The sequence below is a fragment of the Marmota marmota genome, unplaced genomic scaffold (assembly GCF_001458135.2).
Source record: "Marmota marmota marmota unplaced genomic scaffold, marMar, whole genome shotgun sequence".
Classification (NCBI taxonomy): domain Eukaryota; kingdom Metazoa; phylum Chordata; class Mammalia; order Rodentia; family Sciuridae; genus Marmota; species Marmota marmota.
The window spans coordinates 402,785-409,143 of NW_026000207.1; the positions used below are offsets into that span (position 1 = coordinate 402,785).

The window sequence follows — 6,359 nt, forward strand, 5'->3', positions numbered from 1 at the left end:
GAGAGAGAGAGAGAGAGAGAGAGAATTTTTTAATATTTATTTTTTAGTTTTCGGCGGACATAACATCTTTATTTGTATGTGGTGCTGAGGATCAAACCCAGCGCCTTGTGCATGCCAGGCGGGCGCGCTACCACTTGAGCCACATTCCCCAGCCCTCATTTTTTCTTTTATGGATACTTCTTTTTTGGTATCAAGTCTTAAGTCCTGCATATCAAAGGATTTTCCCAATTTTTTTTCTATAATTTTTATAGCTTTGCATAAAACTATGATCCATTTTGAGTGGATTTTGTATATAGTGGAAAGAAAGGGTTAACTTCATTCCTTTGCATGTGGATATCCAGTTTTCCTAGCACCACTTGTCGAAAGGCTGCACTTTCCTGTAGTATGGTGTTAGACCTTTGTCCAAAGTCATTTAACTGCCTGCCACTGTGGATTCCCAGCTATTCGGGATGCTGAGGAGGGAGGATCTGATTCAGGCCAGCCTGGGTAACTTAGCCAGACCTTGTCTCAAAAAGGGCTGGTGATGTAGCTCAGCAGTAGAGTTCTTGCCCCTGGATTCAATCCCTGCTACCCAAACAAACCAACAAAGTCATTTTCATGTAACCATACCTGCCTTGGCTTCTTTCCATGCTCTCTTTGTTCTGTTTGTCTGTGTGCCTTTTTGCCAGTACCATGCTGTTTTGATTACTGTCACTTTTAAATTTTTGAAATCAGGAAGTGTGAAACCTCAGCTGTACTTTTGTTGCTGTTCTGTTTTTGCATTTTTCAGGATTGTTTTGGCTGTTTGGTGTCCCTTGGGATTGCATATGAATTTTAAGTTGGACTTTACTATTTCTGCAAAACATATTGTTTCAATAGGAATTACCTGGAATCTGCAGATTACTTTGGGCAGTATTGACAATAGTATTGTCTTCCAGTTCACAAAAGGGATGTCTTTACATTATTTGTATTTTCTTCAATTTCCGTCAGTGCCTTTTTATAGTTTTCAGTACATAAGTCCTACCTCCTTGGTTACAGTACTACTACTGTAGGTGCAGTTGTTCTTTAATTTCTTTTCTGGATTGTTCATTGTTAGTGTATAGAAATGAAACTGATTTTTCTGTGTTGGTTTTGAATTCTTCAGCATGTCCAAGTTTGCTCATTGGTTCTAACAGTTTCTGTGTGGATGATCCTTAGTGTTTTCTTTTTCTTTTTTGTAACAGGGATTGAACCCAGGGGCACTGGAACCACTGAGCCACATCCCAGCCCTTTTTATATATATTACATAAAATAGAGACAGAGTCTTGCTTGGTTGCTTTGGGCTTTACTAAGTTGCTGAGTCTGACTTTGAACTTGGGATCCTTCTGCCTCAGCCTCCTCGGCTCCTGGGATTACAGGTGTGTGCCACTGCGCCCAGCTTGGTGTTTTCTATTCATAAAACCGTCATCTGTGGGTAGAGGTACAGGTGCCCTTTGATTTATGATGCAGTTACATCCCATTGAACTATCCTACGCTGAAAATATATTTAATACAGTGTGGAGTATCGGTTGTTTCTCTCATACTCTTGTGGGAGCTGTGGATCACTGCTGCTGCCCAGCATTGCAAGAGTATGAGAATACTCCTGGCTGGGGAGAGGTAAAAGTTCAAAGTGTTGTTTCCACTGAATGTGTATCTCTTTTCCACTTTCATAAAACTTGAAGAATCATAAATTGAGTCATCATTAAGTCTGGGGTTGACTGGGATTTTGCTTCTTTTCTTTCAGTAAGAATGCATTTTATTTCTTGTTTCATTGTTCTGGACAGAACTTTCTTCTGTTTTTTTTTTTCTCCCCATTTTGTGTGTGGTACTGGGGATTGAATCCAGGTTGCTCTGTATTTTGTTTTGAGACAGGGTCTCACTAAGGTGCCCAGGCTGGCCTCAACCTTGTAATCCTCCTGCCTCAGCCTCCCAAGTTGCTAGGATGACAGGTGTTTACCTGTTCCCAGCTTGGCTAGAAGTGATGAGGGCAGGCATGCTTGTCTTTTTCTGGTCTCAGAGGAAAAATGCCCATCTTGCACAGTTGAGCATTTTTCAGTGTGGTTGTGTCCTCTGTGGCCTTTTACATGTTGAGGTAGTTTTCTTCTATGCCTATTTTACTGAATAGTATTTCTTTGCTTTTCTTTTCTCTTTTGTTGTGTGTGTTTGAATTTTTTTTTTAACGTTGTTGGATTTATCCTGTGCATATTCTACACTATTTGGAATGATATTTTTTTTTGTATTCTATTATGTGTTGATTAATTTGTATATTTGAACCATTCTTGCATTCCAGAAGTGAGTCCCATTTGGTTGTGGTATATCATCCCTTTAATACACTGTTCAGTTTGCTAGTATTTTGTCAAGGTTTTTTTTTTTTTTTGCATTAATATTCATAAAGGGATATTGGTTTTTTTCTACCCCCTTATGTGTTAGTTTCATTTGGTTCCCAGTTTCATGGGATATGTGTGTTGGCTTTCTGGAATGAATTAGAAAGTGTTCCCTAATTTTTTGAAAGAGTTTGAGAAGAATCAGTGTTAATTTCTTAAGTGTTTGGTACAATCCAGCAACACAGACAATACTGAGAACTACTGCTAAATGACTCAAGCCCCACACAGCAGGATGGTGTGCAGATGGTGTGCTCCTGTTCACCTGGAGTCCAGAGCAAATGAGTCAGTATGAAATGGAGATTGGTTGATTCCCTGCCAGGAGGTGGGGTGCTTTCCATCATGACGTCTGTGGTTGCCCTGGTGTGCAGGTGTTCTCAGGTCAGGACACTATGGGAGACACATTTAAAGACTCAGTAGGAAGTACTGTATTTTATACCTCCATTTAAAAGAGAAAAGAAGTCATTTTTCTCTACAAATGGCCCTGTCCTTCATCTACCTTCATATTGCCATCTCACTCCACAGGTCCATTCTGAAAAGAAAAAAAAAAAAAAAAAGTCTATGTATGCCTGGCTGATTTCTTATTTTGGTGAGATATGTGTGCATATGTATAGATTTTTTTTTCCAAACGTTCTATGGAAATGTAATATACATGATAAAAAATGTAAGTGTGGGGACACACCATGCCCCTTTTTGTGTCACTCATGGTCTCACCCGAATCCAAGCACACTCAGGATTTTCCACAAAGTGTCATATTAAGCGCTTGGGTCTCCCTCCCTTTAGGGATTTGCTTATATTGTTTTTTGTAGTTACTCATTTTTGTTGATGTATATTATTCTGTCCTGCAAATCAACAAATAAAGTCAGCTCCAGTTGGTAGACACTTGGGTTGTGTCCAGTCTTAGGCTGTCATGAGCAGTGTCAGCTCTAGATGTATGCTCATGTTTCTCTGGGCTGTGTGCCTACAAGTTGCATTTCTGTGTTGTGGGGTCAGCAGTCATGTTAGTAGATACTAGCCTGGCCAGTTTTAATATTGACATGCCACTCTTCTGTTTCTAGGTGGGGTACTTTTGTTAGTGGTGGGGTTTGCTTTGCTTTGCTTTGCTTTTTTATTTTTTTATTTTGGAAAGGATTCAGATATTTTCTCCCTCTCCTTCCAGTCTGGGAGACAAATGTCAAATGGAAGTGTGAACTCAGGGTTTTATTTAGGAAGCAACATCCAATTTTGTGAAAATGGAAGAGTCATCAGGGGCAATTGCTATTTATCTGGGACTGAGAGGCCCAGGTGGAAATGCTTTTTAGAAACCCCAAGAGTGTGTTATCAGAGGACCTGGAGAGTCTTTTGAAAGCAGGTGTCTAGCTTTAAAAGATTTCTGTGAATGAGGCTCAAATGTCAGGTGTCTCAGCTTCATATGTAGCTGTCAGCAGAACTCTGGTGATAACTTGCTTGACAGATGGTGATTGTAGAGCACTGTCAGCCATATACCACCCCCCGGCCTCCTTTGTGAGATCTAGCAGGAGGTGCACCTTCGAAGTGTGAGGAAAGTGGTACCTCCTTCAGCCATTCTGCACACCTCAGTGGACAGGATGGATCATCAGAGAAAAGCAGTCGCACAAAGGGAGGGATGGGAGATGCTGTTTGACCAGGAACATGCCCTAGTAAACAGAAGAGGAATAACTGTGGATTGAACACCTTGTCTATGATGAACAGGTGGTCCTTTGCCGCGTTCCTCATGACTAAAACACTCAGGGTCACTCCAGGGGAACTGGGCTATGCAAAATAATCACACAAGAGACAGAGATACCTTTTTCTTTGGGGGTCCTGTGATGGCTCCTCTGACCTTAAGGGTCTGCAGAAAGAGACAGCGAGCGCACACGCTGAACCCTTTTATTGAGGAGAAGCCACTAAAATGAGGCAAGGGGTCAGGTTTGAGGGGGCTGAGTCTAGCTTCCTGATGTCTGCTGTCAGCAGGTTGACTGACATCTAGGAAGGCCACACAAGGCAGAGCAAGAGAAGGGGACACACAAAGTCTATCCATCCCAAATAGGGCAAGGGGTAATATCACAAAGGAACAAGTGAGCGTAGCTCAATCCATGGGGCTATATGCCTACGTCTGAAGACACATTCTTCTACTTTGAGGACCAGGGCAACATCGAGGTCACTTCAAAAGTGACCAACAGAGCCTCTCCAATCACGGGAAGGAATATGAATTCATTCAGATTGGCTGCACACAGTCTTTCAGATATTGATCTCGTTTGGCAGCAGAGGACTCATAGTGGAGAGTCCTTATACTTTTGACTGTGGAAAATCTCCAAGACCTACAACTCGATTTGCATCAAAGAAATCACAAGGGAGAGAAGCCCTGTAACTGCTGTGAAGGTGGGAAAACCTTCTGTGATAGCTCTGCCTTCTCCCATGGCAGAGGATACACATGGGGGAGACAAGCCCTATGAAAGTGTCCAGTGTGGGAAGTCCTCCAGCCACCACTCTTGTTTTATATCACAGATCTCATCCTGGAGAAAAACTGTAAATGTAATGAGCATTGACAAGTCCTTTCCAGTGTGTCCGCCTGAGAATTCACACAAGAGAGAAGCCCTCTGTGTGACTGAATGTAGGAAGGCCTTCATTGATGGTTCAGACCTTATTATACAGGGTTCTCACTGGGGAAGAACCATAGAAGTATGTGGAATGCAGGAAATCCTTCATCTGCAGTGTCCACCCATGGCGCATCACAGAATCCAGAGTGGAGAGAAACCCTACTAGTGGGGAGAGTGTGGGAAAACGTTCATTGAGAGTACCTGCCTCATCAGGCCCAGGGGATTCATACGATTCATACCTGTGAGAAGCCCTCTGGCTATAACCAGTGTTAGAAACCTTTCAGGAACCTTGCTAGCCCATCCAGCACTAGAGGACTCATACTGGCAATAAGCTCTGAGTGTATTCAGTGTGGCAAAGCTTCTGAGAAGACAGGCTCAAGAGACCTCTTACCAGTGGGTCCACCTGGAACAATCTCTAGAGCAGAACTGGTACACTGGGTGGCACCGTGGGGGCTCAGTGGATGCTGGTGGCAGGTTCTTTTTACTGTCAGGAATGTCATGCGGAGGAATGGCTCTTTGAAAATAAAGTAGCTCATTTGCTCTTTGGAACAGAAACCCTTGAGACAGTGTCTCTTTGTAAGAAGCTAGGAGAACTCTTTGCCACTGTTGGAGAGAGACCTTGGAACTATGGCAGATATGTAAAAACCATCAGGGAAGATTTAACTTTTGCTAAATTTCCATCCAACGCATCACAGTGAATTGAGAGAAGGGACAGGAAAGCCAGGGGAGACGGACTTTTCACTGCATTTCTTCCTAGCATTACGTGATGTGCTAATGCTTATTCAAAAACTATTTCTAAAAAAATCAAAACCCAGGGCTGGGAATGTGGCCGAATAGCAGAGGGCTTGCCCCTTATTAAACTCTTGGCCTAGAGTTTAATCCCCTGCCATAAAACAAAAAATCTATGAATGGAAAGAATGTAGGAAGCATTTAAACTGGAACTTCTTTCTTTGCATCAGAAGACTCACTGACATAGTAGGTTTGAGGTTTCACTAATGTGTTGCTGAAATTCTTGTGTTGCAAGAAATTATTTTGGAATTAGGCAGTATGGAGCTATAATCTGGACAAACCTCTTAAGATGACGCTCATTTTAACTTGTACTGAAGATGGACAATAACTACACTTTGTGTGAGAAAGCTGCCAGAGAACTCATCTTCCTGGTAGCTTTGTCTAATAGTACAGTGTAAGTTGCCTGTGTGACTTCACATTTCCTAGTGGGTACATTAAAAATTAAAAAGAAACAAGTGAGCCAGCCGTGGTGGCGCATGTCTGTAATCCCACCTACTTGGGAGACAGGAAGATTGTGAGTTCAAAGCCAGCCTCAGCAATGGCGAAGGCCCTAAACCACTCAGTGAGATCCTGTCTGTAGATCATATACAAATAG

General features: G+C 42.3%; 1 protein-coding gene across 1 annotated transcript in view; it reads left to right on the forward strand.

The window, feature by feature from the left end:
- Znf329 (zinc finger protein 329) overlaps positions 1–1,259 on the forward strand; it is a 33,043-nt gene extending 31,784 nt beyond the window's left edge. Inside the window, exon 3 of the transcript XR_007343248.1 lies at positions 1,203–1,259. The gene's annotated coding sequence lies outside the window, so the exon portion shown is untranslated. The remainder of the gene's footprint in view (positions 1–1,202) is intronic.
- Positions 1,260–6,359: the final 5,100 nt, after the last annotated feature.